The sequence below is a fragment of the Lycorma delicatula genome, chromosome 1 (assembly GCF_047948215.1).
Source record: "Lycorma delicatula isolate Av1 chromosome 1, ASM4794821v1, whole genome shotgun sequence".
Classification (NCBI taxonomy): Eukaryota; Metazoa; Arthropoda; class Insecta; order Hemiptera; family Fulgoridae; genus Lycorma; species Lycorma delicatula.
Window position 1 is genome coordinate 236,299,957 of NC_134455.1, and position 11,406 is coordinate 236,311,362.

The 11,406-nt window shown below is 26.0% G+C and overlaps 1 protein-coding gene and 2 pseudogenes across 5 annotated transcripts in view; 2 read left to right on the plus strand and 1 right to left on the minus strand.

Moving 5' to 3' along the window:
• Positions 1-5,174, minus strand: part of LOC142329728 (uncharacterized) — a 31,340-nt gene extending 26,166 nt beyond the window's left edge. For 2 of the 5 annotated variants that reach the window (XM_075374496.1, XM_075374489.1), the window contains exons 1-2: positions 5,000-5,091; positions 1,947-2,002 (exon numbers count right to left, since the gene is read on the minus strand). The gene's annotated coding sequence lies outside the window, so the exon portion shown is untranslated. The other 3 variants (XM_075374464.1, XM_075374481.1, XM_075374472.1) reach the window with 3 other exon arrangements.
• On the plus strand, positions 1,170-7,811 carry LOC142317786 (cytochrome c oxidase subunit 1-like; annotated as a pseudogene).
• Positions 7,812-7,903: 92 nt separating this feature from the next.
• On the plus strand, positions 7,904-9,004 carry LOC142317787 (cytochrome c oxidase subunit 2-like; annotated as a pseudogene).
• Positions 9,005-11,406: the final 2,402 nt, after the last annotated feature.

Consider the following 11,406-nt stretch of genomic DNA (forward strand, 5'->3'; position numbering starts at 1 on the left):
AAAAACGTCATAGTCAAAAACAGTACTTACCTATTAACGCCACCACAGCTACAGCTTTATTTAAAAACAAAGTAGTCAATCGGATTTCGGTGGAAAATGGGCTAATATAGAGTTTAACATAGATTCAAAACAGTCTCTTTATTAATTTTAATAAATGGTTATATATTTATTTATTTTATAAATATATAACCAAACTTAACCTACGCTCGCCTCGCTCGCTAACCTTGACTAATTAACAGGAGTGTTATGATTAATAATAATGATTTAAATAATAAATAATTGCAATAATTACTGAATTTATTAAATAAATACTCAAAAAATTACGGTGTTAATTTGTCAAGGTTAGCGAGCGAAGTGAGCGTAGGTTAAGTTTGGTTAAATTATATTTATAAAATAAATAAATATAAATAACCATTTATTAAAATTATTAAAGAAACTGTTCATTTTCCACTGAAATCCAATTGACTACTTTGTTTTTAAATAAAGCTGTAGCTGCGGTGGCATTAATACGTAAGTACCCCAAAAACAAATGTTTTCAAAAATATGACTAGAAGCAAAAAATTTTAAAATATGATGCACAGGATAATTTTGAAAAATAGGTAAGCTTATAATGTCAAAAATGAAGTTTTAAACAGAAATAAAGAAAAAAGTCTTTGGCAAATTTTAAAAAAAGAACTTCATCACAAAGGCATCCATTAAGACAAGGCACAAGTAAACAACGAAGTAATTTACAAAGATTAGTCACATAAAATGATGGTAAAACAATTTTAAAATGTTTTACTTTATAAAAAAAAACTGATTCTGTAAAATTTAAAAAATATTAGTAGCGGTTTTAAGACATTTACTAATACTACTGATACTACACAGAGCACGTGCTTTTATATTTTATAAACAAATCTTCCACTCTTATAAAAATATTACTGCAACTCTATTGCTACAAAATAAAAAGAATAAAGTATCTTAAAAACTTTACCAAAACAATTGTTAAATGGAAAAAATGCAACTTCTGAAAACTTGGTAATCCAAATAACTTAACCAAACATTTTTAATCTTAAAAAAGGGTAAATAGTAAACTAAAAAAACTGAAACATAAAACTTCTTGATTTTAGAATGAAATGTACATTTACAAATAATAAACATCAATAAATCACATAAAAAACAACCTGCTAATGGGTAAATACAACTTAAACTAATAGTGACACTGGAAAATATGAAAACAGTCACTAAAAAAAGTAAATAAAAAAATTATACTACATTACTTTTCTAAATCTTCTTCATTTTTGGGTAATATAATTCTGAAAATTTTGTACTACTTTCTTCTACACTGCACCATAATGATTCTGGTATAATATTGTGTTTTATAATTTTTTTAATTTTACATAATGTTTCTTCAGAAGAAGAAGTATTCTCAATAACAAGAAAATGAACAGTAAATTGTTGTCAGCTGTTTTCTTAAGAAAATTGTCTTCTTCCTGCAGATCAAATTTAATTATGGAGATGCAGTAAGAAATTTAATTGTTACATGAATAATACAAAAATACTCTTAAATGAATTATGTAAGTAATTTAAGTTTAATATTATTTTTTTATTTTAGTGCCATCAAAGCAGTAATTTTTTTTTGTTTATGTTTTTTGATGGCAAAGATTTAATAAATATAAATGAAAAAGGGAAAATCTTTACAAAATAAAAAATCAAATAATATTTTTATAATAACGTAGTAGTGGATTCTATTTTATCTTACGTAAAAGCAAAATTTTACAATACACCAGTATATTACAAACTTAAAGCATTTCCAGTTATCACAATTTTTGGAAAAACTACTGTACACGAACATTAACCAATCCTTGTTACTCATTCACCAATTATTAACAAACCCCCTTTAAAATAATAACAAAAAAACAATAAGTAATATGACTGTATAGTCTGTACATTAATAGACAACTTACAATTTAAACCCTGTAAATAAATCTTCTAACCAGTTCTAACTGCAATGAGAATAGCACTGCAAAAAAAAACAAAATTATATGTTAAAATAAAAAAACAACACATCTTGAAATTTACATTCTATAACAAATATAAATCTTGATAACATGTGACTAACCCTGTAGTCCAATAACACAGCTAATTTTCTAATAGCCTAATAAATACCAAAAAAAAATTATTAATCTCTAGCAACTGAGTATCATATTAATTCTAGTTTTCTTTTCTTATAGGAAATTGTTCATAGGTCATACACCCTCTAGTAATTGAAGAAAAACTTTACCAATGCCACACAAGAGTAGCCAGAAACATGGTCAAACAAGTTGACAAATGAGTAAAAGTGGATGAACATCAACTTTTGCAAATGATTACATAAGTGTTTGCAAATAAACTATTATTTAAAGACTAAACTAAATGATTGGACCTCTTAATTTGAATGCTCCTGTATATATGTAGTAGAACATTAACTTCTACGTAGTTGTTTGTTTGTTTCAACTGTGTAGTTTCACTTATTCCATGGTCAGATTTTATAGTACATTACTTTTTTCATGGGCTGTACATTTCACTTATGCAGTATTGAAATCTGCATTGGTATGCAGTGTTATGTATTTTACTATGTGCAGTTAGAAAAACCGCAGTCATCCCAGTACCGTTACTTAAATTATCATGAAAATTAACATATCAGCTGAATAAAGTAAGGTAATATTTATTATAAAATCTACTGACCAATCAATGTGATTGATAATGATGTGCATCATTAGCAGAGATTAAAATTAGGCCAAGTGGAATACAAGACAAAAATGTACATGCCAATCGTAACCATACAAATTACAGATCACTGAGGTACAAACATCATCATTACAAATGTAATAGGAAGTAAGCAGAATGACTACTTACTTTACTGCAAAACAGAATACAGAAAGAGAAGAGGTAGTACTAAAGTATAATGCTAGACAGGGAGATTGGTAGAGCATGTAAAATAGGAATCTATTCTTGGCATTCACACAAGACAGAAAGAATGTATAAAAAATTATACATAAAGACAATAAGAAACTTAGGAAAAACATTATTATTTATTTCTGGAGAAGAAAGCAACAAAAACAAAATAAAAAATTACGCAATTACTGCCAAGAGAAATAAATGGCATTATTAATGACAATGTCTACATGAAGTTTTTTAATAAAAGCAGCCATCACAAAGAGAAAGTAAGAAGATTAAAATTTAAATGAAAGAAAAGATAAAAATAAACTTTTTATCTCCAATCTCCAAGATATTAGAAGAGACTAAATTATAATTTTAATAATCACTGCCACTTTATCACATCAAACCTCTAAGTTATACTGTTAACTGATTTCCTCCTGATTTCACTTTTTAATATAAAATTATGTTTGCTTGTCTTTTAAAGAATAATTTAATATATATATATATATATATATATATATATATATATATATCTTCTACGTAAGTTACACGTAAGCAAATATAAGAATGAAATCAGGAGGCAGGCATTTGACCTTATAACACCTGAAAAATTATTTAATTTTATTACAAATATTCTAACTATTAGCATTTGCATAACATGAGAACAGTTTAATTTAACTTCTGTTAAATTACTGCATCTTTTGCAATTGCAGAATTGATGAGGGTGTCTTCCTTTGAACATTTCTGTGGGAAGATTTTCCTGTCCAGAGGCCAAAAACCCAAACCTAAGGTTTGAGCACTTATTACATAGTCAGATTTATCAATTTCTCCTAATACAATAAATACTCTAATTACTGCTCATATTCTGTTACTTTTTTCTAATTGTGAAAACAATCAATTTTTGACGTTACATTTTGTCTGTGTTTACAGGTTATACAGTACTTTTCAAGAAGTTGTTAGATGGCATCAATGAAAGGAGAAATAAATAAATAGAACATTCTTTTTTCTTTTTAAATACATACATTGTACTGTAATATCATTAAAATAGTTTAATGATATACAGTACAATGTATGTATTTACTGTAATAAATAGTAAAATAAAATATAGTATTTATTGAGTACAACAATTTACATATATCATTTACTTTATAACTTAATAAGAACCTAATCTGTATTTCTGCATTAAATGTGAGTCTCTATTTACACAATTTCATTATACGTGGAAATTTCCCAGGAAGTAACACATGTGTAAATTGAAGGTGCACTGTATAATAAATTTAATAATTTATATATATATTTATTACATAAAGTTAGATAATAATTTTAATTTATTTTCTCCTTTCAGTGGTGCCACCTAAAAACAACTGAGTAACTCCAGATTGGCTGCAGGCATCTTCTTGAAAAGAAGTATATTTTTTTACACTTTCACTGTTTTCCTTTTGTTTGAGTATACTTTTAACCCAAGATCACTCACACTATTAGGTTAAAGGTAACATTTTCATAATTTTTGTTAGTTTCTTTACTATTTGCTTTTGCTTTAAAGTTTTTTATATTAAAATTCTTATTATCAAGATGAATTTGGTAATAATTCATCTTGAATAAACAACACTACTCAAAATATTGGAGTGCAGTTCTTGCAATGACAACTTAAAATTGGAGGCTACCATAAGCAACAGAAAATAAGTAACAGCTAATACAGGTAACAATTCTGAGGTTAATATTTTTATCTAAGCCAGACAAGTTCTTAGAGAATTTTACAAATGCTGTACTTGCTTACACAATAACCTATCGATCTGGTTAAACCATTAAAAAACGAGTAATTTTCAAATCAAGTTTCTTAAATAAAATATAATTAATCTCTCATTCCGTTTGGATAAAAATAATTTTAAAAAGGGCTTGCGGGTTTTAAGTTAATCCCTTGAATATTATCACGAAAATACAAAGGAAATGAAAGTATGGGTGGAATCAGGCAAGCTAAGAGGAAAATTAATTAACATACGGTTAACATTTTTATACGGTAAAATTACCCCTACGAACATAGTAGTAAGATAAGACACGGAAAACATATTCTTAACCAATCTATTAAACAAGCATATACAGTCACATGAAATAGCAGAACATCCGTAAATAAGCACGTCAACGACATAAAAATATAAGACTAATAAAAAGTACACGCTACCTAAAACAACTACTAACCTGCACGAACACGTACTGACACACTGAATCAATGCGTATTATTTAAGTTGTGACTCGGTTAACATTTGACCAGTGTTGCCAAATGTCGTTGTATCAATTATCTTTAAAAGTGTATTTGACAAAAAATAATTTTTCGTAATCCAAATACTTTCGTAAAATTACAATATTTAAACATTTAATTAAATAATTTATTTTAGATGATTATCTTTACAAAAACTATTTTACATTAAATTAAAAATCTATATTAGATTAAAATCTTTATTTAAATATAAGAGGTTATCTATTATATAATAAATTTTTTAATTTATATAACACTTATAAATTAAAATATTATATTTAATAAGATTAAATATTAAAGGGAGAAATAGTTATATTTAAATAAATATATTACTATATATAATATATATATTATAATATAATTCTTTTTTCTTTTTTGTAACATAATAATTAATCAATTGAATGATATAATATAAATATCTTATTATAACGAAAAAATTTTTGTTGAAAAATTAAACTCAAAAATTTTAAATTGCAAAAAATTGAAAAAAAATTGAAAAAAACCAAATAAACAAAACAATGTACCGTAAAAAAAATGATACATAAAAAAAAGGGGAAAAACAATCGATTTTTATAATCAAGCAAGATGCCTGATTAAAGGATTACTTTGATGAAGTAAATTAAGTGAAATTTCACTCATGCTAAATTGTAAAATCCAGAATTAAACTAGAACTAAAGAAATCAAAATTCTTAATGCTTCACACATCCTTTTACAAAAAGATAAGCTAAATTAAGCTTATGGGTTCATACCCCATCGATGAATAAATTCTCTTTTTAATTAAAATAAATTTATCAAAAACAATATTCATCACAACAATAACTGTAAAAATTATAACAATATCCTCCAACAGAATAATATTCTCATGAATATCTATAGAAATCAATTTAATTTCTTTTCTACCCCTTTTAAAAAAAAGAAATAAAATAAATGAACAATCTATAAAATATTTAATTATTCAAAGAATATCATCATCAATTATAATAACCTCAATAATTATTAATGCTATTATTAACTGCCCCATTAATGAAAGAATTTTAATAATAATGAGAATTTTAATAAAAATAGGTATAATCCCATTCCACCTATGAGTACCAAGAATTATACAAATAATAAGATGAGATATATGTATAATAATGATAACTATACAAAAAATCATTCCTACAATTATTGCAACCCAAATAACCAGAATTAAATTGATGATAATATCAATAATCATAGCACCAATCTCAGGAATAAAACAAACATCACTAAAAAAATTAATAGCATATTCATCAATTTCAAATTCACCAGTAATAATCTTTTCATTAATAATTTCAAAACACCAATTTACTCCCCTATTAATAATGTACACAATAATCAACTTAACCATAATAAACACACTTAAAAAAAATAATATTAATTTTTTAAACCAAATTAATACTCAAACAAATTTAACAAAAACATCTCTCATAATCAAATAATTATCAATAAGAGGAATACCCCCAACTACAGGATTTTTAATAAAATTAATAGTTATAAAATCAACAATCTGAATAGCACCAACAATTCCATTAATCATACTAATTTCATCAATTATGTCAACATATATATATATATATATATATATACTTAAACATAATTTCTACAATAACCAAATCAAACAAATTAAAAATAAAAAAAAATAATAAAAAAAGAATCAATTATCCCAATCATCTTAAATTTAATAGGAATTCCAATAATAATAATTTTTAAATTAAACTAAAAGAAGGATTTAGTTAAAAAAACTATTAACCTTCAAAGTTAAAATTATTATTATAAATAAGCCTTAGCAAGTACATGCACCTCTATATTTGCAATATAGAATCATAATTGAATACAAGACAAATAATGAGAGGTTTAAAACCTTAAATAAATTTACAATCTATCACCTAAATCAGCCATCCCATTCTTAATGAATAAATGAATATTTTCAACAAATCACAAAGATATCGGAACTCTCTACTTTATTTTTGGGCTCTGAGCTAGATTACTAGGAACAATAAGAAGAATAATCATCCGATCAGAATTGATACAACCAGGATCAATAATTAAAAATGACCAAATTTATAACACCATTGTAACATCACACGCATTCATTATAATTTTCTTTATGGTAATACCAATCATAATTGGTGGATTTGGAAACTGACTAGTACCTATAATAATCAGTGCCCCAGACATGGCATTTCCACGAATAAATAACATAAGATTTTGATTATTACCACCATCTATCACACTTCCAATTGCAAGATCAATTGTAGGATCAGGATCAGGAACTGGATGAACTGTATATCCTCCCCTCTCAGCTCAAATCGCACATTCAGGACCTTCAGTAGATTTAACCATCTTTTCTCTTCACATCGCAGGACTAAGATCAATCATAGGAGCAATTAATTTCATTTCAACAACAATAAATATACGACCAAAAGGAATAACTATAGAAAAAATACCCCTTTTCTGTTGATCAGTCCTAATTACAGCAGTTCTACTACTAGTATCATTACCAGTATTAGCTGGAGCAATCACGATACTGTTAACAGACCGAAACTTTAACACCTCATTCTTCGATCCCACAGGAGGAGGAGACCCAATCTTATATCAACACTTATTCTGATTCTTTGGACATCCAGAAGTATATATTTTAATCCTACCAGGATTTGGATTAATCTCCCACATTATTACTAACGAAAGAGGAAAAATAATAACATTTGGTATTTTAGGATTCATTGTATGAGCACATCACATATTTACTGTAGGTATAGATATTGATACACGAGCATACCTCACCTCTGCAACTATAATTATTGCAGTACCAACAGGAATTAAAATCTTCAGATGAATGGCCACAATACAAGGAATAACAACAAAAAAATCACCCCATATGAGACGCCATAGCATTCAAACGAATTACAATCTTTGAAACAACAAATCATCCTCAATTAAATGATTTTCAATCACACCACCCCCTGAACACTCATTTAATCAATTACCATTAGTATCTAAGCCATTCTAAGAGTGGCAGAAAATTGCCATGAACTTAAAATTCATTTATAAATTAAAAAGTAATTTCCTTAGAAATATCATCATGAATAAAATTTAACATAATAAATAGAGCCAGACCAATTATAGAACAACTATTAGATTTCCACGATCACACTATAATAATCTTATTATCCATTACAGTAACAGTAACAATTATAATAACAACAACAACAAAAATAAATTATCAAATAATATATTAACAGAAAATCAAATAATAGAAACAATTTGAACAATAATACCAGCAATCATTTTGATTTTTATCGCTATCCCATCAATTAAAACTTTATACCTAATAGAAGAAGTAATTAAACCATCAATTACTATTAAAACAATTGGGCATCAATGATACTGATCTTATGAATATTCAGACTCAAAAAAAAATAGAATTTGAGTCATATATAAAACCACAAAATGATTTATCGTCATTCCGACTAATTGAAGTAGATAACCGAATAACCATTCCATTCTCAACACAAATCCGAATAATCGTTTCATCTTCTGACGTAATCCACTCTTGAACAATTCCATCAATAGGAGTAAAAATAGACGCAATCCCAGGGCGACTTAATTAAATCAGCCTAATAACTAAAAAACCAGGAGTATTTTTCGGACAATGTTCAGAAATTTGTGGAATAAATCACAGATTCATACCAATTACTATAGAAAGAATTAACATAAAATCATTCATTAAATGAATAAAAACATAAAATTAATAAACATTAAGTGACTGAAAGAAAGTAATGGTCTCTTAAACCAAAATATAGTAAACATCGAATACTCTTAATGAAAGAAGCCAGTTTAAAAAAACCATTTAACTGTCAAATAAACATTTAATGTGCATCTTGATTCCACAAATATCTCCTATTATATGAAACATTATATTAATAATAACAACGGCCACAATCATAATAAACATAACAAAATTATTCTTTATAACTAATCTAAACCCAAATAAAAAAAAACAAAAATAAAAAAAAATAAAAATATATATTAACTGAAAATGATAACCAGACTATTCTCAACATTTGACCCAACAACTAAACTTTTACAAAGAAACTGAATAATCATAATAATAACAACAATAATTTTACCAAAATGATACTGAACTAAAAAATTTTGAATAAATATAATAATAAAAATAATAGAAAAAAACTAATAAATGAATTTAACTTAATAATTCACCAAAAAGAAATTTTAATCATAGTAATATCAATCTTTACATTTATCATAATCAGAAACATAATATGATTAATTCCTTATGTATTTACATCAACAAGCCACTTAGTAGTATCAATGTCAATTGCATTACCAAGCTGAATCATAATTACAACATATAGATGAAAAAACTTCACAAATGAAATATTTAAACACATACTACCAAAAGGAACACCCTCAGCCATTTCACCAATAATAATCCTAATTGAAACCACAGGAAATCTTATTCGACCAATCTCACTAGCAGTTCGACTAACAGCAAATATAATTGCAGGACACCTATTAATAACCCTATTAGGAAACACATCATCTATTAAAATTTTAATATTTATTATACCAATCCAAATAACCTTAACAGCATTTGAAACAGCAATTTCAATAATTCAAGCAAACATATTTGCTACACTTGTAACTCTTTATTCTAGAGAAGTACCTTATGAAAAAAAATCATCCATTTCACATAGTAACAAAAAGACTGTGACCAATTATCCTATCAATAAATGTAATAACAATATTTAACAGGAACTGTAAAATGAACTCAAACAAAAGAATATAACCTAATAATATTAGGATTAACCTTATCAACAATGTCAATAATATTATGATAAGACATCACACGAGAAGTAACATTCCAAGGAAATCATACAAATAAAGTAAAATCACTAATAAAAATAGGAATAATCATATTCATTATCTCAGAAATAATATTCTTCGTATCATTTTTCTGAATATTCTTTCACTCAAGACTAGCACCATCAATTGAAATTGGAATAAACTGACCGTCAAAATCTATCAAACCATTTAACCCATTAGAAGTTCCTCTATTAAACACAATTATCCTAATTTCATCAGGAATTACAGTAACATGAGCACATCACAGAATCTTATCAAATAAACTATCAATATCAAATAAATCATTAATATTAACCATCTTCCTAGGATTATACTTTAAATTTCTACAAAAATGAGAATATCAACAATCAACCTTTACAATAGCAGACTCAATTTACGGGGATCATCATTCTTTCTAACTACAGGATTCCACGGTATTCCTGTAATTGTAGGAACAACCTTCATTATAATCTCAATGGTACGATACATAAAAATACATTTCTCAGCCAGACATCACCTAGGTTTAGAGGCAGCAATCTGATACTGACACTTTGTAGACGTAATTTGATTATTCCTATATCTTTCAATTTATTGATGAGGAAAATAATAATAATCTTTTTAGTACAAAAGTATAATTAGCCTCCAACTAATAGATTAAAAAAAATTAAAAAGATAATCAAAATTACAATAACAATAATTTCACTAAGATCAATCATTATTTTAATAATAATACTCACAATAATAATCTCCAAAAAAAATGAAATAAGACGAGAAAAAAATTCACCATTCGAATGTGGATTTTCAAAAATATCAACACGAAAATCATTTTCTACACACTTCTTTTTAATTGCAACAATCTTCTTAATCTTCGATATTGAAATCTCAATAATCATACAAATATTCTCAACAAAAATAATAACATAGAAGAATGACTAATTTCATCAACAATTACAATTTTAGTCTTAATTTTAGGACTTATACATGAATGAAAAATAGGAATACTAGAATGAAGAAATTAAGAATAGTTAAATATAACATTTACTTTGCAAATAAAAATTATTGAATCAATTTCTCTTAAATAGAGTAAAGAAGTAAAATTACAATTAATTTCGACTTAATTTTAAGGATAATCCTCATACTCAATTTAACTGAAGCTAAATAGAAGCTATTCACTGTTAATGAAAAAATTGATTATATCCAGTTAAAAGAATAAAAAGTAAAGGAGCCGCTAACTACCTTTCAAGTGAAGTCACTTTATTCTTATATATATAGTTTAAAAAAAACAATACACTTTCAATGTATAAATAAATAAATTTTATCAATGTCCAGAGAAACAATTTCAATGTTAGGCTTTTAATTAAGCT